Source organism: Mustela erminea, chromosome 14 (assembly GCF_009829155.1).
Source record: "Mustela erminea isolate mMusErm1 chromosome 14, mMusErm1.Pri, whole genome shotgun sequence".
In the NCBI taxonomy this organism is placed as follows: domain Eukaryota; kingdom Metazoa; phylum Chordata; class Mammalia; order Carnivora; family Mustelidae; genus Mustela; species Mustela erminea.
The window spans coordinates 62,732,732-62,756,604 of NC_045627.1; the positions used below are offsets into that span (position 1 = coordinate 62,732,732).

The following is a 23,873-nucleotide window of genomic DNA, read 5'->3' on the forward strand; positions in this document are numbered from 1 at the left end:
GATTGAATATACTGCCTTTTTCTCCCAACCAGATCTGATCAGGATAAAGAGCAGCTGGACAAAGGAGCAAAGCCACAAAAGGACCAAAGCCACACAGGGCTTGTCTTTGCCCTGACATGTACCTCACAGATGGTTGTGGGCCCTTTAGAGTCTCCTGATAAAACCTGAGCAGCCTGAGACCAAAGCCTGGTCCAGTACCTAAGTAAGAAGGTACCGCCTTCCTCTCTGCCTCTTGGGCATTTTCTTCTCCACTGAATGCGTTTTCTTGATCTATCTCAGGAGGATTTTGCCTCCCTGATCCTTCTTATTGCAACTCCTTCACAGCTGAATAGACATTTACAGTGTACAAAACACGTGGTTCTATGCCTCACATACACCCTTTGAGAGAGAGCCTGAAAAGACAGTGATTAGATCTGACTTCAAGTCCTTTCTTATATATAATAGATACTCAAAAAATATTTGTAGAATAAATAGACGAATGACTCAATACACATATCAATCTCTCTTGAGGACTAAGCTTCTTATTTTTAATTCTATTTTTCTTTTTGTTATTTGGACGATTTGACTTTATAAGAGGCCTGACATGGAACATCTAATTTTAAGATAGTTTTTCCTGCTCCAACTATCATGTTTCCTGGGGCGCTGGCTTTAAAACAAATTACTTTTAAAGAGATACATATGTTCCTCAAAAGGTTACACAGAGTTACTACATGACCCAGCAATTCCACTCATAGGTACATACATTTATGTATGTAAACATATATGCACACAAAACTATTATTCTTAATAGCCAAAAAATGGATACAACTCAAATGCTTATCAGTTGATGAATGGATGAACACAATGTGGTATATTCACATATAGAACATTCTTTGGCAATAATAGAAATAAAGTACTGATACATGTGACAACCTGGATGAGTCTTGAAAACATTACTAAGTAAAAGAAGCAATTAACAAAATATCATATGTTACATGATTTGATTTATATGAAATGCCCAGAGTAGGTACTTCTATTGAGACAGAAAGCAGATTAGTGGTTCCTCAGGGCTGGAGGGGCTGGGGCAAACAGGGAGTGACTGCAAATGATGTGGGAATTGTTTTAGGGTGATGAAAATGTTTAAAAGTGATTGTAGTGATGGTTGCATAATTCTGTGGAGCTACTAAAAACCACTGGATTGTGTGTGTTAACTGGATAAAGTATTTGGCGTGTAAATTATATCTCAATAAAGCTGTTAAAAAAGATACATATTCATTAAGCAAAACTTAGAAAATACATACAGAAGAAACAAATTACCTATAATTCTACTACCCTTAGCTAACCACTGTTGACATTTCTGCTGTATTTTCTCCTTCTCCTTTTTCTGTGCGCACGTGCGCACACACACACACACACACACACACACTCCTAGGGTCATTTTCTATATTCAGGTTTGTAACCTGTGTACTTGGCGTAGTGGTGATGGCAGCCATTTCCCACAGATTCTAAGAGCAGAGTTTCCCAGTCAGGTGGGACTCCTGAGTTAGATTCTTGCTTCTGCCTCTGACTTACAGTGAGTCCCTGGCAAACTCCTTAACCTCTCTAAGCCCTCATTTTCCTGAGCAGTGAAATGAAAATGGTGATACCTAACTTCCATGGACATCATGAGGATTCAATGTAAAGTTCTAGAATACTATTTTTCTTCAATCATTCCTCAGTGAGGACCAGTTTGTTTTCCTCAGTTGCAAGGCAGTCTGCCCTCACCAGTAGCTAGCTCAGATCAAACTAACCAGAGCGACTGCCTCCACCTCATTGACACTAAAGTGTTCTCTCTTCCTGGGGAGCGCGCAGCAGAGTAGCACAGTAGTGGCGAACACAGGCTCAGGATGCAAACTGCCAGGGACAAACTGTGATGCTGCCACCCACTCGAGCAAGTTCCCTAACTCTCTGTGACTCCATTTTCTCATCTGTAAATGTGTCTATTGACAGCAGTAAGTTCAAATGTGTTACTATCTATGCAGTACCCAGTACACTGTTAACTATTCTTACAATATTCTTACCCAAGTAGTAGACTACATTCATACTTCAAACTTCTAGCTGCCCAAGCATTCGTTAACTTGCACGCCCATATCTCTTTTCTACAGTCTAAGGCATAGTGTTACTGGCTCTAAGCTCATAATGGTTGCTCATCCACTAGCCCACAGCACAAAGCAATTTTTCTTTGGCGACTTGAGTAGTTAAGAATGTTGTTTCCATTAATTTTATTACCTACGTGCCTCCTGGGGGCAGGGCAAGGCAGTTTAGCTAAACCAAACCAAACAAAGCATTTTGGGGGTTTATAAATGAGTACTTACTTGCAGTTGTTCTAAATCATCCCAGCCAGATGGGCATGTTTTAAGTATTTCCAAGGAAGAGATTTCACAAACTCTCTTAGTAACCTGGCTTAATGCTTCCAATCTATATTGAAAGTCTTCTGAATATCTTACGTCTGGGGCAACTCAACAGTTTGTTGTCCAAACAGAGATCTTTGAGAGTATTAATAATTACCACAGAAACAAAGCGGGGCAATGCTGGGCAAAGTGCTGGCATGCGTAGTCACCCCACGAATAGCAATTAGTTATGAGTGCTGTTTTGAATGCTGGCCACATTATTTTACTTAGTACTCAGCAGAGAGCGACTGGTTCTCATGGTCAACGTAACAACCTTATATCTTTTAACTTTTTTGTTGATGTTTAGAATGGAAAAAAAAAAAGAAGTACACAAAACTTGAAGGATTTCTTTCCTTGTCCTTTTCTCACTGAGTGTCACGTGATGATGATGATGATGATACTTAGAGAGCACTTAATACATAACAGGCACTCTTATGCTTTATGTGTATTATTTTATTTCATCTTCACAAATCTCAGCTCACTGTCCTTGCTCTGCAGATGAGGAAGTAAGTCACAGAGAGATGGAACATCTTGCCCACAGGTATACAGCCAGGATTTGCCCCTGACAGGGGTCCAGAGGCTGGGTTTTTAAACCAGGCCTTCTGCAAGACCATGGCTGGTCAAAACCTTGTTGTTGTTCAGTGCCCAGCCTTGACTGCCTATGCCAGTCCAGTGGGTGGATTCAGATTTCTGCTTCCTGAGTTGGGACACAGAAAGGTCTGAGCTAAGGCTCTTCCGTGAAAGGGAGGTAACAGAAGGTCAAATTCAGCCCAATAAATGAGAACTTTCTCCTCGTTACAATCACCTTACACTAGACTCAGCTGCCCAAGGAAGTAGGGAGTTCCACATGACAAAATGTACTCAAACAGGGGTAGGTGGTTTGCTTCTTGGAGAGGTCACGTGGGGACCTGCCATTTACAAACATCTCTTGGGGGCTTGTGAAACGGAGCTTCTCAGGTCATGTCCAAAAAATGATGATTCCCAGGAACCTGCCTTTTTAACAAGTTTCCTGCCTCTGATGCAGGTAGCCCCGACCATTGCTGTACAGGGATTCCTGTTTGGAGTGTGAGGCGAGATGAGGTGGAAGGCGGGGTGAAGGCATAGAGAAAAGGGCCGACACACATCCCTTCTGAGCTGAACCATATGGTTTGGGTGAACTTTACTCTCTTAGTCTCTCTAATATTAATCTTCTTTTTGGATGTTTATCCTTCGTTTCCTGACAGAGAATGCTTGAGTGACATATGAGGTGAGAGATCTGGGGTGTAATAATACCATGTCATGGAAACACTCAGAAAGCCATGACCCTATGGCATGTGAATTCTACGTGGAGTTTGCACAGGTATTAAATGTTCTGTGGTTGGCTTTTGGAAGCCTGTTCTATCCTGACACCAGGATTTCTAAGCTGGCCTGGAGGGAAGCAGGCCTGCAGCTTCCTGGTGTTTGGAGCAGATGGGGAAAGAGTCTGAAATATTCCTTGTCATCACCTCCAGCTGACAGACCACAGGCAAAGGAGGCAACAGGGAGAAGTCAGACCAGTTGATCTGGGAGAAAAGAGAAATCAATGGTGATGCCTTGTGAATGTTTCCTTCTTCGTGCTCCTCTCCAAATAGATGGGGTACGTCTATGTGTGTGTGCATGTGCATGTGTGTGTGTGTGTGTGTGTATCAATTACGTAGCACTTGTCTCTGGCCAGAGACAATAATAAATGAGGGGCTACAAAACCACCACTAGCCACCTCCTGCAGGCCCCGTCAAAGAAACAGGCTTTCCCGAGAACAGCTGAACCGGCAGGATCCCCAGAACTGTGGCCGCCACCGCATGGGATGAAAATCACACATCTGGGATCTAGCATGCCAGATGTGCAAAGGGCTAACACAGAAAAGACACTGCTGGGAAGACCACATCACTTTCAAAAACATTAGTGAAGGGTTCAAAAATTTTTATAACCTTAGTCATAGTGCTTTTATCAGACTTGAGCAATAGAATTTCTTCGAACCTGCTTCTTTGTCTTGGGGTGTCAGGAGGGATTCAGAAGGATGCTGAACCCACTGAAGCAGTAAAGATCTAGATGCTAAATGAGTCCTGGTTGGAGTCCTGGGTTTGGAATCAAATTTAGCAGTTACCAGGCAAATGATCCCGAGCAAGCTACTTTAACTCTATGAAGTTACATTTGTTGATCTCCAAAGGAAGAGGGATAGCTGTTTCTACCTCATTAGGGCTGGTGTGAGGATGAAAGGATCTCTGGGAGGCACTGCAGAGAAAGTCCCTAGCTCGGGATCTGGCACTGAGCAGCTGCAAGGCCGAGAGGGGGAGAAGAGCATACTCCACTGCTCCACGGAGGAAAGGCAGATAAGGGGGAATTACTTCTTGCTCAGTCAAGCCCCAGAAGCCCCAGAAGGCCTGATTGTCCTGTGAAGTTCTCACATTCCCAGAGCTACTGGGAGAAGAGCTGCCTTGTTATCTGCTCTACACACTGACGCTGGTTGTGTTCTCCTTCCCTTGGGCCCAACTGCTCCCCTTCCATCCCTTGAGGACATCCTCACAGCCTAGCCACATCAGGATGTTTTTCTGTGGAGCAGCAGGGACATGGGACTCAAAGATTAATAAGAGTTATTCAAGGTTCCTACCCAGCCAGGAAAGACAAGAGTTCCTGACAGGCAGAGCCTCCATTCTCATGAGTTTATGAGTTTTAAATTAAAAATAGGTCAAACTATTGGCAATGGGTATAGATGTGGTTTCTTCTTGGGGTGATGAAAATGTTCTAAAATTAGAGTGGTGGTGTTTGCACAACTCGGTGAATCCATTAAAAACCAGTGAATTGTATCCTTTCAAAGGGTGCATTTTATGGTTACATGATTTATATCTCAAAAAAGCTGTTATAAATAAAGTAAGTCAGACTATCTAGCTAGCTTTCCACTCTTCTGTCCTTCTCTAGCTTTAACTGAAATATAAATTATAATTTAATTATAAATTTAAATTACACAGTTAAATTATAAAGTATAAATTTAATTAAACTATAAAGAGCCATAACATATCACATAGCATTTTGAACCAAGATGAAACACTACCCCTCTTCTTACAGATCTACATTCCATCTCATTCTCTCTCCTCTTCCCAAGTACCATTGTGCCCATCAAAATTCAATACTCTTTCCAGATTTATCCCATGAAGTCTTTCCTGGTCTCCACCAGCAAGTGTCCTCTTTCTAATTACTTATCAAGCCTGTACTTTGCTATATGTGTCTGTTCTGCATGCAACCAGGCTTCAGGGTGTGAAGATGAGGGGTGGTAAAGGAGGGTACTAACAGGACTACACAGTGTCTCATCTACCTAGGAATCTTCCCCATTCATCTCTTCCAGGGTAGCTTCCCAGTCTCTGACTCAGACCAGGGCTGATGCCCAGAGACCTTCCTGCCTCCTGGATCCTCCTGCTGCACTGATCCCCAAAGAGCTTCTGCAAAAGAAACTTCCTGATACACCACTTCTGTGTATTCTCCTCTCCTAATTAAGGACCCAACATGATCCCAATTGCTTATTGAGTCCACCTAAGTGCTAAGTGGTCTTCTCTGGACCAGCTGTTTTACATCTCACTGTCATCTCCCGCCATTCTCTACATGCCCCCTTGCTCTCTCTGCAAGGGTTCTTCCTGGCAGATGGAATCCTCTCCCAAATCTACTCTTTCCTTGTCCCTCACCACCTCCCAGAGCCAGATCCAAACATTCCTTTTTTTTTGTGGGGGGGAAGATTTTATTTATTTATTTGACAGACAGAGATCACAAGTAGGTAGAGAGACAGGCAGAGAGAGAGGAAGGGAAGCAGGCTCCCTGCCAAGCAGAGAGCCCGATTCGGGGCTCAATCCCAGGACCCTTGGGTCATGACCTGAGCCGAAGGCAGAGGCTTTAACCCACTGAGTCACCCAGGCACCCCGAGATCCAAATATTCCTTATCCTTGAAGGAATTCTTCCTCTAAATAGCCTTATTCCACATTTACCTGATCTTTCTTTGTTCAGCTCATGGTCCATGATTTGGCCCTTACTGGTACTATCTACATGGCATGGCTTCTGTTGCTTTTATGGCCACATCACATAGTTTGTTACACTGTACCCAGTAGGTACTCAAGTGAATGTCTGCTAATGTGAACTTTCTTCTTCTTCTTCTTTTCCTTCTTCTGCTTCTTCTTATTTATTTATTTATTTGAGAGAGGGAATGAGGGGAGGTCCAGAAGAAGAGGGACAAGCAGATGCTGTGCTAAGTGCGGAGCCTGACACAGGTCTCCAGCTCTCAACCCTCAGATCATGACCTGAGCTGAAATCAAGAGTAGGATGCTCAACCAACTAAGCCACCCAGGCACCACTGTTTTGGTTATAATAATAAACTGTTAATAAAGTAATTAATTAACTCTTAATTGTCTTTGCAATAGGTACTGGGGAACCTCTCTTCCTCCCTGCTCACAAGACCTGGCCATTAGAATAGGGAAAACAGCAGTTAGTGGTGACCTGGTAGTTGGAATCATTGTTTTGTGTGCTCAGCCCTCATCTACTGATTCTCTTGCTTTTCATGTAATGCAGAGCCATCAGATGGTTACCACAGAAGCAGCCTTTTGTGCATTGTGACTTTATGGCCACAGATGGGGTTGAGGGTCTGGGTAGACCACAAACCATGAGAGGTCAACTGGAGCCCCTTCTTTCAAACTGCACCTTGCATCTTCTGACACTAAATTTAAGGCTTGAAATAAATCCTGTCCAATTTAGAAAGTATTCTTCCTTCCCAGATTCTGTTTTCAACTGTTTAGCGTTAATTATTGTATGTTTAAAGTTCTTAGTACTGTACAGTGTAAAACCTCAAGGGTATAAATCTAATGAAATATGCTTGAATATGTTGTGGCCTCACTGAGGGCAGTGGGACTGTATAACTTTCTCTTTAAAATATAATTCAGGCAAATAAAGGCATTAAGTTATACTAGTGCAATGGAAGATTTATTATCTAAACTTGGAAAAGTCAGGAAATTCCAGAGTCTGATTCCAGGAGAGATATTTCTAGAAAAGAAAGTAGAAAAGACCTAACGCATGTCAGTGCTTGGTTCATTTGCTGCCTGGTACAATAATCCTGTGGATTAAGCATGGGGATCATGTTGCACAGACTCAAGCCCCGTACCTTGCACAAAGGAGACCAATATTTAATGAATGATTGTCAAATAGGTCTCAAAGGAGTAAAATAATTTCACATTTTTGCAAGCATTTATCCTGAGATAACTAAGAAAACTACATTATCTCTGTTACAAAGGGAGAAATGGAGGAAGAGAAAAACTGGTAACTGACTTGTGTTCCCTAACATGTCCACAGTACACCTATGAATGAATTCAAGATTTACTTACTTCAGAAATTAGACTCCAATTTTTAAGTTATGAGATGCATGGACTACTGATTTATCTCATGAGATGAAGAAATGACAAGCAGAATTGAGGACATTCAGGAGCGCCTGGGTGGTTCAGCCGGTTGAGTGTCCAACTCTTGGTTTCAGCTCAGGTGGTGATCTCAGGGTCTTGAGATCAAGCCCCATGTCAGGCTGCATGCTTAGCTTAGAGTCTGCTTGAGACACTCTCTCTCTCTTTCTTTCTCTGTCTCTCCCTCAGCCCCTCCTGCCTCCCTCATGTACTCTCTCACTCTCTCTCAAATAAATAAATAAATCTTAAAAAAAAAAAAAAACTGTGGGACACCTGCGTGGCTCAGTCGGTTAAGCATCCACCTTCAGCTCAAGTCACAATCCCCTGATCCTGAGATGGAGCCCCGCATCTCGCTCCATGCTCAGCAGGAAGCCTGCTTCTCCCTCTCCTTCCCTCTTCTGCTCTTTCTTGCTCTTCCTTGCTATTTTTGTTGCTATCTCTGTCTCTCTCTCAAATAAATAGATGGAATCTTAAAAAAAAAAAAAGAGAGAGAGAGAGAATTGAGGACTTGCAAAGATGCCTCCAAAACAAAGTTCCATAAAATCCCCACAAGGTGACTGCTAGGCACTGGAGGCTCTTTAGAGGCACCTGAGTCACTTCAGGCGCTGGCACTTAGGCCAGGCTTATTTGTGGAGTTGCCTGTCTCACAAGGACTTTGTCCATCTATTCTGGACTAGTAGTTCTAGAGTTCTAATCCAGAAGAAGGGAATTCTTTTATTCCTTTTCTGTTCTTACCTGGTCTTACTTCTAATTTCAAAACAAACTGCTTTGCAGATATAGTATCTCCCTTCCACTGAGAGAAGATGCTGTAGTTGATTTATTTTTTGTCTAGGGATAGCATCTGTGTGTTCCAGAGGTCAGCTTTATTTGTTTCTATGAACATATAGCCATATCTCAATGTGCCTCTTTCTGCTTTGGCCACTACTCTAAATTTTCTCTGATCCACACATGCTTATGTGCATTAGGGATGACTGAGGCTGGGCTTCTTCCTTCTGAAGTTACTTTGTTAACTATTGTACCTGTCATTTCTTCCTGCCAACTGCATCCTCCCCATCTCTCCACTTTTCTGCTTTCTCAAGAATGAATTCACCTTCCATGACTAATGTAATCCATAAGCAGCCTTCATGCTGATTCTACAGATTTTAATTTCCTAGCATTTCCCTGTAGACTCTTCCTAACAACCTCTTTAAAAAGAAAATCCCCCTCTTGGAGTTAGACAAAGGGTTCCTGCCCCCCTCTCCCCCCAGCCCCGCAGGAACTCAGATGCCTTAAGGTGGTACAGGGCCATGGTCAGACATGACCTGAACAGATAAAGTACAGAATTCTAAGAATGCGTTTCTACCAGCATGCACGAGGAACAAACTGTGTGCTAAGCACCCTGCTAAGCACCCCCTGTTGGGGGGCCAACACAACAGAGATTAAGTGACTAAGGCCCCTGACTGCAAAGAGCCCTCAGGTCTTCTGAGAGTCCTCAAGGCTAAAACACATAGAAGATGGCATGATGTAGTAGAAAGGACATTGACTTTAGGGCAGAAGATCTGCATGACCTTGGGACAGTTACTTAAGTTTAAGGTCATGGCTGAAACCTAGCAAAACTTTAATTGCTAAAGAGAATAGGCTTGTCACAGAGTATACCATCTGTGTAGATGAGCTGAGGTTAAAAACCACCAGCACTATTAGGTAGTCCCTGGAGGCTGCTTCTAATTTAATTAGTCCTGATGAAGCTTACCTAATGAGATGACTACTATATTTCTTCCTCTTTTATACAGCTTTATTGAGATATAGTTCATGTACCATAAAATTGATTAATATGTACAATTCAATGGCTTTTAGTATATTCACAGGGTTGTGCATCCATCACCACAATCAATTTTAGAATATTTTAAAAAAAGAAGCCCCGGGCCCCTCAGCCATCACTCCTCAACACTGTCTCCCCCCACCCCTGTCCCAGCCCAGGAAACCACTAATCTACTTTCTGTCTCTATAGATTGGCTTATTTAGGGATATTTCATATAAATGGAATCATATAATATGTGGTCCTTTGTGGCCCTGCTTCTTTCATTTAGCACGACTATATTTCCTGAAGACAGAGGTATCCTTAATATTTGTCAAAAGGGGAGTTGCTAAATAGAGCCAAGAGCAGCCATACTGGGGATTACTGCAGCACTTTAAAAAAAAATTAGGTAAATTGGGGTGCATGGCTGGCTCAGTCAGTTAAACATCTGCTCAGGTTATGAGCTCAGGGTCCTGGGGCTCTTTGCTTAGCGGGGAGTCTGCTTCTTCCTCTCCCTCTGCCCCCCACCAGCTTGTGCTTGCTCTCTCCCACTCTCTCTATCTCAAATAAACAAATAAAATCTTTAAAATAATTAGGTAAATCTACATATGTTAATAAAGGTCTCCAATATATGTATATAAATATAAAGTCTAGAAGAATGAACAATAAAATGATAAAAGTACAGACCTCATGGAGGGGGAGAGAAGAATAAGGCTGTGGATGGAATACAAAGAAGACTCTCCTTATTTGAAATTCACTAATTTTTTTTCAAGGATAATTTATTCATTTATTACTTTAAAATTAAAAATTAGTTAAAAAGAGAACAAATTCTTCACGTTTCTGGTTCCAGCAGTAAGGTGCTTAGAAGTAGCCACCCTGTTCCACACCTCTTTGTAAGTGAGGGGAGGACACAGTGCAAACCACTGCTCTCAAGACTGGAGACAGGGGAATATGACCCTAACAGGAGCAGAGACCTGGGAGCAGACTCTGTTGTGGGCACAAGTGTCCTCTAGGGAAACCTGAACTGTAATTGACTCTGAGAGTTAAAAACTCCAAGGGGGACCCAGTCATAGAGGGGCCCCACAATACTGTGAGAGTTACCTCCTGAAGCTCGATCAAGTTCCCACTGTAAATATCAGAGAAAAATCTCCTTGGGCTTTTGGCAGGGGAAGGGGAGAAGGAACCATTTTAAAATACAACAGAACACTGTTCTTCTTAAGTCCTGCCCTCAGAGAAAACTAGTTAACCAGAGTCTAAACTGCTAGGGTTTTATCAGAGCCTGATTGAGTTGGGGAAGGAAAATATCCAACTCCAGCCCACTGTAGCTATCATGTCTCACTTAAAGTGGATAAAGGAAAAAAGAAAGAAAAAGAAAAGAAAAGAAAAGGAGATGGGCACCTGGGTTGCTCAGTCCTTAAGCCTCTGCCTTTGGCTCAGGTCATGATCTCAGCACCATGGGATCCAATCCTGCATCCTTGCTCTGCGGGGAGCCTGCTTCTCCCTCTCTCTCTGCCATGCCCCCTGCTTGTGCTTGGGCTCTTTCTCATGCACGCAAAAATAAATAAATGAAATCTTTTTTTTTTTTTTAAAGGAGAGGGGCGCCTGGGTGGATCAGTGGGTTAAGCCTCTGCCTTCAGCTCAGGTTGTGATTTCAGGATCCTGGGATCAAGCCCTGCATCAGGCTCTCTGTTCAGCAGGGAGCCTGCTTCCCCCTCTCTCTGCCTGCCTCTCGGCCTTCTTGTGATCTCTCTCTGTCAAATAAATAAATAAAATCTTTTAAAAAATAAATAAAGGAGAGAAACATTTGAGAGATTTGTAGTCCAGAGGCACAGGCTCACTGAGACCCAAACAGCACTACAGAATGATTCCCCTCCCCCACACTTCACCACCACCTTACTAAAGTACTATTTATAGCAGTTCTTTTTTGCCCAGCATGTCATGTCCAGCTAGCAAGAAAAAATTACAAGACTTACTTAAAGTAAAATAAGCACCATTTGAAGAGGCAAAGGAAGCATCAGAACCACACATGGCAGTTCACAACACACACAGGCCCATTAGGTGACCCACCTCAAAACATCCATAAACCCTAGCTGACCAATGGGCTACTTACAACCAGACACGGTACCAAAAAAGGAAAATTCCTTTTGTTCCATACCTCCTCATTCCCCCCTTAACTACAGCGCCCCCCACCCCCAAATCACTGTCTTTTGGCAGACAGCCTAGCCTCTCCTTTGCTGTCCTGTCCACTGGTACCTTGCCATATATTCAACAAACTTCTTTTTTTTTTTTTTTTTTTTTAAAGATTTTATTTATTTATTTGACAGAGAGATCACAAGTTGGCGGAGAGTCAGGCAGAGAGAGAGAGAGAGAAGCAGGCTCCCGCTGAGCAAAGAGCCCGATGCGGGGCTCGATCCCAGGACACTGAGATCATGACCTGAGCCGAAGGCAGCGGCTTAATCCACTGAGCCACCCAGGCGCCCCCTATATTCAACAAACTTCTATCCCCTTTGTTGTCTCAGGTGAATTCTTAGCCAGCCTCCACCTGATTGGGTCACCTCACAGAATCCTCAAAAACCAGGAACCAAAGAGAACAAAGACTGAAAAAGAGAACATCAGAAATGAGATAGAGGGAAGCAGGCTTTCCTTGGAAAGCCCCCAGAAGGAAGCTGGACAGGAAGTCCCAGGTGCCCTGAGAGCTTCCAAAGCATGTGGGACCATTCAGGCATTACAGACCCCTCCAGTTGACTGGATGTGCAAACAATTCCTTGGATAAAATTTAGGTACAAAGCAAAGCCCAGGGAAGAATGAGGCCCTTTGAGTCACAGAGTCACAGACAGGGTTTACTTCAACCATAGGATAATCCCAATTTTGTGCTCAGTTTCCTATTAATTCAAAGGGAAGTGGAAGACTGGGGATAGTGATCACCGAGAAAGACTGTCAGGATCCAGGATTTAGAAGAGAGACAGGAACTACATTATCTAGGATGGTTACACAAGAGTAAGATTCACCTTCTAGAAACCTGGGAACTACCCTAACTTCAGTAGTCTCCATAGACATTAGTGTCTACACACAGAATAGTGAAATAGCTCCTGAAACAAAGGAAAAGGGAAATTTCTTTCTTTTCCTTTCTTTTTTTTTTTTTTTTTTTTTAACTATTTTCTGAGATAGCAGGGAAGAGAAGCTGGGCAAACGAAATCAACAGCCTGTAATCATAGGGGATGATCCGGAAGGAAAAGGCATCAGATAGGGTCTTGAGTTTAAAGAGCTAATTATGGATTATGAGAAGAATTTTGGTTTGTTTTCAACAGACTGTGTTGTTACTTAAGATCTAAGCATAACTAAATTTGTATATATAATTATAACCTTAGAAGGGATGTTTGCCATCTACCTATCTAAGGATAGAAGCTAGGTCACCCAATAGCTGTGGAAGTCCATGACAGATCTTAGGTGGAAGAGAGCCGAACTGGGGAGTCACAAAAACACAGATGAGAAAGAACTCATCTATTCTAACAGACGCCCAAATAGATAGTCACTTGCATGAAACCCGGTGGTGAATTTGTAGTGGCAAGAGTCATAGAAACATTGATGATAAAAGAGTTAATATTTATTAAGTGCTTATTTATGTGTCAAGCACTATGCTAAGCATTTCATATTCATTATTTCTAAATCCTCACAACAGCTTTTTGATGCAGATGTTACCATTATCCCCATTTTACAGATAAAGAAATAGTATTTCAGAGAGATTAACTAATTTGCTTAATGTCATACAGCTAGTAAGAGACTAGAAAGACACCTCATGTTTTCTGATTCTAGTCTGATATAACCATGATGCGTTTTCTTGACTTTCTTGCCCTAGGCCTCCTCCAACCCCAGAAATCTTTAATTCCTTATAGTTTCCAAATTGAAGATAGGCTTCTTAATCCTTTCTTGTCATTTTTAATTGTATATTTGAGCTAAACTCATCTGATAAAAACAAGAGGTTATTTCAGTAAATAATCATCTGGCAGGATTTTATTCATCCTGTGTGAACCTCCAACTGACATGGTAACATTTATAACCTAAGAGTTTATGGTCACGTTCAAAAATTGAAATTGACTACTGAGTTTCTAAATGGAGTGAAAGCTCTCCTTTACTATTTACTGGAAGAAATATATGTAAAGGTCAAAAATGAGTTTAGAAATAATTTGAATATTATACATTAAGCTACAAAGTGACCACCTCATGATCAGAGATAATAAAAGTAGGTTAAAATAATCAAAGGTGTCTTAGAAGAGGACAGATCACCACAGAAACAATAAGAATTCTGGCATCTGAGCAGGTGGATTATATTAACCAAAGGTAATAGTGTAGGCTGGAGAGAGGGGGGAGGTACATGTCATTGAAGACCACTCACCCACAGAACAAGTCAACTGAAGACCACAGAGACATAAAAAGCAACTCAATTTGGTTTAACATTTTTTTGTGTGTGAGGAACATGAAATATTTAACTCATCTGCTTTTTCAATTATGAACAGGAAACATAAAACTACAGTCAATAAATACACCAAAAATTATAATAAAACCTACTCCAGACCCATGTTACAGCCAGTGTAACAGGAAAAGGAGAAGCAGAGAGGGAGGGAGTGCAGGGGAGAGAGTGGAGGATGGCTCAGCAGGGTCCCAGCCACCTCTGCATCTGTCTCCATGGGGCTGCCCCTCTCACAGAATTCCCTCCTCAGGACTATCCTATTTCTTTGTTTCCTTGCTGCCTAAACTTCCCAGGCACTCCCTTTGCTCCCCCTTTTTGCCCCTCCCCCATGCCTTCTCTGCCTCCCCCCTCCGCACCACTCTGAGGAAACTTGGAGAAGATTATCAATGACCCCTTCTCTCACTCAGCCCTTGTTCTTTATGGCCTTTGTCTGGAACTTTCAGTTGCTCATCAGCCTTTCCTTCTTCTTTTTTAAAAATTACCAAAGAAAAAAATAAATAAATAAAAATTACCAAAGAAATATATATTCACATGGTTAAACTACCAAAGTCTTATAATGAAGAGTATTACCTCTCCCAACAAATACACTATTTCTTAATTATCAAGTTTAGAAAATATCTCTGATTTTCTGATATGGAAGATGGGGATTTAGCTCTTTAAAAGCCCCCACTTTCTATTTCCTCTTTCATTCTCCCACAACAGGACTAAATTATATTTTTACTTCCTCTATTGTCCACCTCTGCAATTTCAAACAACATGTTTAAGCCTCTGATTCTTTTGTTAGCAACCACACACATTACCTATTGATACTCTACTGAGGAAGGAAACCAGCTTCTTGTCTTTATTATTTTACTGTCTTCATCAACATGACTTTACTATTCTGGGCAGCTCTTGTACAGGAAGATGCAACTTGAAAATAAGTTTATTGTTTGTTTCAGGAACTTTCTAAAATGAACATCTGACTTCTCAAGTTTTCAATAGATAGTATCCAGTGACTGTTTACTCTCTAAATCCTTGAAACCCACACCTCAAAATCCTTCCTTTGCTGTGTCCACCAATCCTAAACCATATTGTCATGATACTTAATCAATCCTAATCAAGCCCATACACTGAAAGACCTACTTTAAGCCACATCTCAAGAAAAGCCTCATATATACCCTGACTTTGTCTTTGGCCTTCTGAGAACATTAATTACTCTTGCTGCTTTGTGTGTGAGACTATGATTCTGGGAGAGATCTCCTCTCCAAACCTTCTGTCCCATGGGAACTGGAAAATTTCTTTCTTTTTTTTTTTCTTTTTTTAAAAATATTTTATTTATTTATTTGACAGAGAGAAAGATCACAAGTAGACAGAGAGGCAGGCAGAGAGAGAGAGGGAAGCAGGCTCCCAGGAACTGGAAAATTTCTAATGGAAACAGCCAGCCATCAGGATGGGACCGAAGTCAGTAGGTGCACAGTCACATGTTTAGCCATTTCCACAGCCTCTGATGGGTGTGACCCAGCCAGAGTCTAATGATTCAAACTTCCAGGCCACACTCCCTTCTTATATTACTCATACAAAGTCCAAATTCATGTGCCTACTTTCTAAATGACATAATTTCACCAAGAATAATTTAGAATTATGGAATTTCTCACATAGAAACAAAATGCTCATTTGAGAAGTAACTTAGAGCAAAAGCTTATAAATACCGAATGGTCTCCATTTTTTTGATTGGCATGAAGAAGCATCCAAAAGAAATTTAAATTCCAAAATCATTTCATTAAGAGAGTCTTCAGCCAAGGAAAAGGAAACATGTGAAACCCTTAAAACTTTCTTTTAGATACCCTCACAACTCATGACTTGAAACAAATAGCCCTCATCTTATTTTTCCTCTTTCCCCATCCTATGCTCTTCCATGCCCCTCTGCTTCTCTCTTCTTCTTCACCATCTCCCCTTCTCTCCCAACAGGCCAGACATCCTCAAAACTCAATTACCCCTTAAAGTTAAACCCCTTTCAGAACAGGAAAATCCTCTGGCTTTTGATTCCTGGTCTTGATCTGAGTTGAAAGAAGTCATTGAGAAAAGACTTTACAAAAGATTCAAATTTGCAGAAAAATTTAGAATAGTTTAGTTGTATATAATTCAGAGTTCCCAGATGTACACCCATTTCTTCACGTTAGTGGGAATGTCAGAAGCAAAAATCTGGGTGGAGAAAGCAGAATGGGAAGACCCCAAGGATGACTTAAAAGAACCAGAATCACATTGGTAGCTTCAGTTCAGACTTGTAAGTAAAGAAAGGATGAGTCCATCTAAGACTTCAAGGATAAGCTTTTTAACCCTTTCAGACAACATTCAGGGTAGATCCTGAAGCAGAGGTGACTGTTGCTCTATTCTCACTTTTGTGAATGGCTTTTAAGCAGATTTAATATGCAAGCAAAATCTGAAATGGGAATGAGTCCTATTGCCAGACCATTCATAGCTCAGTGCATATTTTCAAAGAATCTTAGAACAAAAATAGAATAAAACTTGCTACAGTAATGGTCTCCATTACTGTGGCAGACAATATACTCAGTTTTGCCATATCAATAGATTAATTTTCTGATTTTTTTTCTGCCATATTAACAGAATATTATTTCACTTTGTAAAATAAGGTCATTAATTTCCTGTCTTTCCTTCCACCTCTCCTCTAACCTTCCACCTCCCAACTTTTATCAGCTGTACATTTACTTTTAATTTTCCAAGGCTTTGATAATATTTATGGGCTATTCTATGACCACGGTTATTTTCCATTATTTGTATAAGGTGTACTCTAAATATTGAAAACCACCACTGAAATTCATATCAGCTTTTAGTTTGCTCATATTTGAATCTCTACTTTCTTGTTTAATTCTCTCCTCTCTCCCTACTCTTCCTCTCCACCTCAGAGTGTCTGAAAAGCCTTTCTGTTATTCTTGAACTCTGTTGCTTTATCATATTTCAATTTTTTTCCCTAAAATCTCCAACATACTGCCTGCTTCATCAAATTGCCATTTTCTCCCCAGAAACCCTCCTCTGGGAGTCCTGCATCTTCCTGCCTCAATCTAGACCTTTGGCTCTGTAGATTTGCTACCCAGCTGGCGCTTTGTGGACTTTCAGGTCTGAAAATTCCTCTATTTTGTCCTCACATTTGATTCAAAGTGAGATGAGGTACAGATTTCTGAGTTAAACACTATCTTTTCTTAGAACTTTGAAGGAATTGCTTTATTGAATTTTGGCCTCCTGTGTTGTTGATGAGAAATTTGATGCCATCTAAGCCTTGTTCCCTTTTTCCTCTGGAAGCTTTTAGTATTTTCTTCTTATTCTTGGTTTGTGAAAATTTTAAGTGATGTGTATAGATGTGGATAATTTTTCTTTCATTCTGCTCAGAATTTTCTAGACTTTTAAAATGTCAACTTTTACTTCTCTTCCATGTCGGGGCATACTCACTTCTAGGATATTTTCTTTCTTTCTTTCTTTCTTTTAATTTTTAAAAATTTAATTTTTACAAAATTTTTTTAATTTCAGTGTACCAGAATTCATTGTTTATGCACCATACCCAGTGCTCCATGCAATACGTGCCCTCCATAATACCCACCACCAGGCTCACCCAACTTCCCGCCCCCTGCCCCTTCAAAATCCTCAGATCGTTTTTCAGAGTCCATAGTCTCTCATGGTTCATCTCCCCCTCCAATTTCCCTCAACTCCCTCCTCCTCTCCATCTCCCCATGTCGTCCATGTTACTCCTTATGCTCCACAAATAAGTGAAACCATATGATAATTGAATCTCTCTGCTTGACTTATTTCACTCAACATAATCTCTTCTAGTCCTGTCCATGTTGATACAAAAGTTGGGTATTCATCCTTTCTGATGGAGGCATAATACTCCATAGTGTATATGGACCACATCTTCCTTATCCATTCGTCCGTTGAAGGGCATCTTGGTTCTTTCCACAGTCTGGTGACTGTGGCCATTGCTGCTATGAACACTGGGGTACGGATGGCCCTTCTTTTCACTACATCTGTATCTTTGGGGTAAATACCCAGTAGTGCAATTACAGGGTCATAGGGAAGCTCTATTTTTAATTTCTTAAGGAATCTCCACGCTGTTTTCCAAAGTGGCTGCACCAACTTGCATTCCCACCAACAGTGTAAGAGGGTTCCCCTTTCTCCACATCCTCTCCAACACATGATTTTTACTGTCTTGTTAATTTTGGCTACTCTAACTGGTGTAAGGTGGTATCTCAATATGGTTTTGATTTGAATCTCCCTGATGACTAGTGATGATAAACATTTTTTCATGTGTCTGATAGCCATTTGTATGTCTTCATTGGAGAAGTGTCTGTTCATGTCTTCTGCCCATTTTTTGACATGATTATCTGTTTTGTGTGTGTTGAGTTTGTGGAGATCTTTATAGATCCTGGATATTAGCCTTTTGTCTGTACTGTCATTTGCAAATATCTTCTCCCATTCCGTGGGCTGCCTCTTTGTTTTGTTGACTGTTTCCTTTGCTTAGGATATTTTCTTACATTATTTCCTTGACCACTTCCTCTCTTCCATTTGCTTTGTTCTGTCTTACTGGAACCCTACTCATGAAATTGGGGCCTTCTAGTCCTCTCCACTTCATAAGTCTTATCTCATTTTTTCTGTCTCTTTTACTTTCTGCTCCATATATGGAGACTCTTCTACTTCATTTTTTATTATTGCTGTTGTTGTTATTGTTATTATTATTATTATTTTGGAAATCATATTTTTCATTTCCAAGGTGTCTTTATTTCTTCATTGTTTTCCTTTTTAGTATATAAGATAGTGTGCTGTTCCAATTTTTGAATATTAAACACTAGAGGTCCTCTTAGCTGACTTCCATCAAGGAACTTACTGGATGAATGGGTTCTTTCCAGTCCCTCTGAGAAGCACAGTAATTCATGGCTTGCTCATGGCTATTGGGCCACTCACAGGTATGCCCACATTCTTACTTCCATCAGCTGAATTGAAAACCAATCAAGAAGAGTTCCAGTTTTCCCCCCAAATTTAGTAATGCCATTGGTGGTTGATTTTCATATGTATATAATTTATGATGTAAACTAATAAAATATGAAGAGAGTTGTTATTTCCATGAAAACAAAGTTGAATGTTTTGGAAAGACTTGGTATAGGAGAGGCCCACCAAGAAGAAAACTGCTCCCAATTTAGGTGTGGACAAAAACAGGGGAAAATATCATAAAATTGTATAAGGACTCTAGTCCCACACTTTTGAAAAGTCCGTTTGACTTTTTCCAATTTCCTTTTTTTAAAGCAGAGCCAGATATTAAAGATACTTGAGAAAAGGACTTATGTACATTTTGGACTAGCAACTTTTGTATTCTTTTTTCAGTTATATAAATACTGAGACTACAAGATGAGTGGCAAACCTTATGACCTGCTGTTTTGCAAAAGGAAACTCCAAAATATTTTGGGACTTCAAATTTTTTAACCCCTAAAGTTCCCAAAATATTAACTATATGGCTTTTAAAAAGATCTTGAATTCAACCTTAGTACTCAAGTACTTCATGTTATCTTGGTTATATAACATTTCCACCATACAAATTTTATAGAACTATAAATACTATGCCATAAAATGATACACTATCTATTAAGTCGAAGTGGTTAAAAAAAACCAATTGAATAAACCATGTGAAACTAACCCAATGAAGTATTAACTAGAACAGAAGCATTAAGTTTCTGACTTCTAGAACTAAGGTGGTTTTGCTACAAACTGGATGAAAGAGAACTGAAACTAAAGTCAGAAGAACCAGTTCCAAAATCATTGTAGCCATGCAACATTAGACAAGTCAAAACCTTTCTGAAGATTAGTTTCTTCATCTGAAATCAGAGGATAAATATCAAATGCTTACATATCTGAAAGGATTTTTGAGAGTGAGAAAAAAACTTATTTAAAACATTTTAATTTTCAAATTATTAGAGATTCTTAGGAAGTTGCAAAGATAGTACAGAGGTCTCCTGTATCCTTAGCCAGCTTCCTTTAGTGATTACATTTTAGTGTAATATAGTACAATATCAAAACAAGGAATCTGACATAGGTATGATTATGTGTGTCACTATATGCCATTTTATCCCATGTGTACCTCTGTGTACCACCACCACGATCAAGATATAAAGCTGTTCCACCACAGAAGTCTCCATTATGCTACCCCCTTATAGTCATCCTCACCCTCCTTCCCCCATTCTCTAACCTCTGGCAACAAATCTGTTCTTCATCTCTATAATTTTGTTGTTTCAAGAATGTTATACAAATGAATTATATGTTACTTGACTTTTTGATATTGGCTTTTTCACCTAGCATACTGCTTTTGAAATCCATTCTAGTTGTTGGGTGTGTCCACAGTTCACTTTCTATAGCTAAGTAGTATTCCATGGCATGGATGTAACACAGTTTAGCCATTCACCTATTAAGAGACATTTTGTTTGTTAATATACTTTTAACTATTACTAATAAAGCTGCTATGAACAATAGCATATGTGTTTGTATGTGAACGTAAGTTTTCATTTTTCTGGAATAAATGCCTAGGAGTACGGTTGCTGGGTTATATGGTAGGCGTGTATTTAGTTTTTAAGAAACTACCAAATGTTTTTCCAGAGTGGCTGCACCATTTCACAACAATGTGTGATCCAGTTTCTCTGCATCGTCATCGGCAATATACAGCATTGGAGGTAGGTTGTTATTAGTGCCAGAACTGTAGAAATGCCAATTCTTTCTCTCCAAAGCTCCTGAAACTTCTATGTATTGGGCCCGCTCTCCTCGGATGACCAAAAGGAAACACAGAGGTTATGTTGAAGCCAGGTGGAAAATGAAATGCTGTCTCCTGCTGAGTAGAGTCGGGAAGCAGGAGGAAGAGAAGAGTGTACAAGTCAAATCCTGACTGATGGTCTGACAGGCAGGGTTACTTTAATCATTCACATTGGATTCCATCTATAGCTCTCAGACTCCCAGCCATGATGAAAGTGTTATAATCTCAGGAGGGGGCAGAATAGCTAGACCAACTTCTTTTTTTCCCATTAGATATAAATAGGAAGGCATAAAAGAAAAGAATTTAGGTGACATTTTCCATTACCATGTGTCCTACTTAAATTAACCCAGTACAAGCCTAGAAGTAAAATATCTGTCATGATAGATCCATGTCCTAGGCTATTTTAGCATCCTAGTTCAAAGAGATTTATAGGTTAAAAGTATCAGACTAATCAAGAAAATAAAATGTTGATAAAACAATTACAGGGACTCAAAGGATGGGGACTAGAATCATGGGGATGCATTTTTACTCATATATCTGGTGGCTGATATTGGCTATTCATTGGGACCTCAGATAGGCTATTGGTTAGAACACTTACATGGGACTTCTCTGCACACCATTCCTTGCAGGCCAGTTTGGGCTTCCTCATAGCATGGAGGCTGGGATGTAAGACCAAGTGTCTTGAGAGAACATGGCAGAGTGCTTCTTTTTTAAAGACCAGTCTTAGAAATCACATAGCATGTCCTCCTGAGCTCTATTTGTAAAGGCTGTCACAATGGCATGCCCAGATTCAAGGAGAGGGAACATAGAGCCTTTCCCTCTAAGGGGGGAATGTCAAAGTCACAAAGTAAGAAGAACACATAGGATGAGAGTCATTGCTGTGGTAGATGGGAAAACAATAAGGTGCAAGCATGCTTCCAGGTTTTGTGTTGAGTGAATTTTTGTTGCTCAAAGACTGTGTGAGAACAGCTCTGTTTTTGAGAAGCAGCTCTCCTTTTCTTAAATGTCTAATTTTGCTATGGTTGGGAACTTCGGGCGCCCTTGGTAGCCCTTAGGCTACCAAGGTAACTTAGGTAGCCCTTGGATGGGCCTGATGGTGTTTCTTTCAATGAGGCTGAACATGCCTCTCAGCCTGAGACAGCTTTCTGAGGAAAAAGCATGTCCTGGAGGGCTACTGGCTCTCAAGGGAATCAACCAGGGTAAGCAGGTTTTGTAAACTAAGTTATGGACTATTAGAATTAACAGGACCTCTCAAACCTGAAAAATGGAACTGAGGAAAAGTTATAAAGTACTGCTTGTCCACAGCTTACTCTTATGTAGAGCTAAGCAGAAAGAAAAGGAGATTTTAGGGTTAGAATTCAAATGTGTGCAGATCGGACTTAAGTGTACTTGACAACCAGTTCAAAAAAGCAATTCATGATTTGTAAGCAGTCAATAATCCTGGAATTTCCCATTAATTGAATGTTATACATATGAAGGGCTGAATAAAATACTGAGAATGAATGAGTTTTAAAGCACCTTAATTTAAAGCTGAGGAACACAAGAACAACAAAGTAAATCAAGTGTTGGGCTCTCCCTGTAGAATGTCTTCCCTCTGCTCCACCCTGCCTCCCACACGTCTATGTGAATCACTGCCTGGGGAAGTCCTGAAGCCCTTCAAACTCAGTTTGATGTCACCTCCTGCAGAGAGTTCCTCCCCATCCATACAGAGTGATTTGCCTCTTCCTGGTGCTCCTGAAGCTCTCTGCACATTCTTATATGATGGTACTAACCACACTAATTACAATAAGTTGCTTAAGTGTCTGCCTTTGCCACAAGACTGAGAGATCTTTGAGGGCAGAAACGAGAATTTATCCAACTTTGTAATCCACTACTTAGCACAGTGCCTGGAATATAAGAAAAACTGAGTGGAGAACAAGAAAAAATGGGGCAAGAAAGTCAGAAAGGCAGGCGGGCAGGAAGGAAAGACAATAAATGGATAGTTTGATGGGATATTTCAGTTTTTCAAATAAATGTCAGATTCCTAACATATGAGGAAATTATATAAAATGTCTTTAGAATTCCTAATGATTCAGATTATAGGGTCAACTGGTCTTGTTTTATATATATATATATAAATGTATATATGTGTATATTTCTCTTATATGTATATATATATACACATATATGTGTATATTTCTCTTATATGTATATATGTATATATTTATATATATGTATATATGTATATCTTTCTCTTATATTTCTTTTTTAATTTATTTACTTGACAGACAGAGATCCCAAGCAGGCAGAAAGGCAGGCAGAGAGAGAGGAAGGGAAGCAGGCTCCCTGCCGAGCAGAGCCTGATGTGGGGCTTTATCCCAGAGAGCCCGATGTGGGGCTGGATCCCAGGACCCTGGGATCATGACCCCAGCCAAAGGCAGAGGCTTTAACCCACTGAGCCACCCAGGTGCCTCATATTCCTCTTATATCTCATACCACCTCTTTGTTGAAACAGAGGTGAACTCAGACAATATGCCATTATCAGTTACAGTTTCAAATGCTTTCATAGAATACTGTTATAATTATTTGCTTGTTATTATTCATCTTTTTGTGTCCCATTTTTTATATTAAAAGATTTTCAACACTTAAAAACAAAATGTGTTTTGGATGCTCCATGAGCTCACCATCTGGCTGTAAGTAGTTTGTAAAATTTAGTTTTTTCTTCTCAAAAAATAAAATCAATTTTTACCTTGAGAAATCTACTTTAACTTAATTGCAAATTAGTGTGGGCTTTAGAGCCTCCATGAGCTCAGAGGTGTAATATAAATTAACCTTTCAATTCTAGTTCTAGGATTATATTAAAAACTTTCAGCAAATTTAGATTTAAATGATAGAATTTTTTTACTCTTAAGTTTACCTATTTTATTCAGAGTAACGATAGTTGTTAGAACATATAGACAATCAGTTACCATGGATGCAGCTAATCTACACAGAATTTGTGACATAACTTCAGTGGAGTTCC

At 40.3% G+C, this 23,873-nt stretch overlaps 1 protein-coding gene across 1 annotated transcript in view; it reads right to left on the reverse strand.

Moving 5' to 3' along the window:
* Positions 1-23,873, reverse strand: part of HPSE2 (heparanase 2 (inactive)) — a 660,133-nt gene that overhangs the window by 91,267 nt on the left and 544,993 nt on the right. The window lies entirely within an intron of this gene.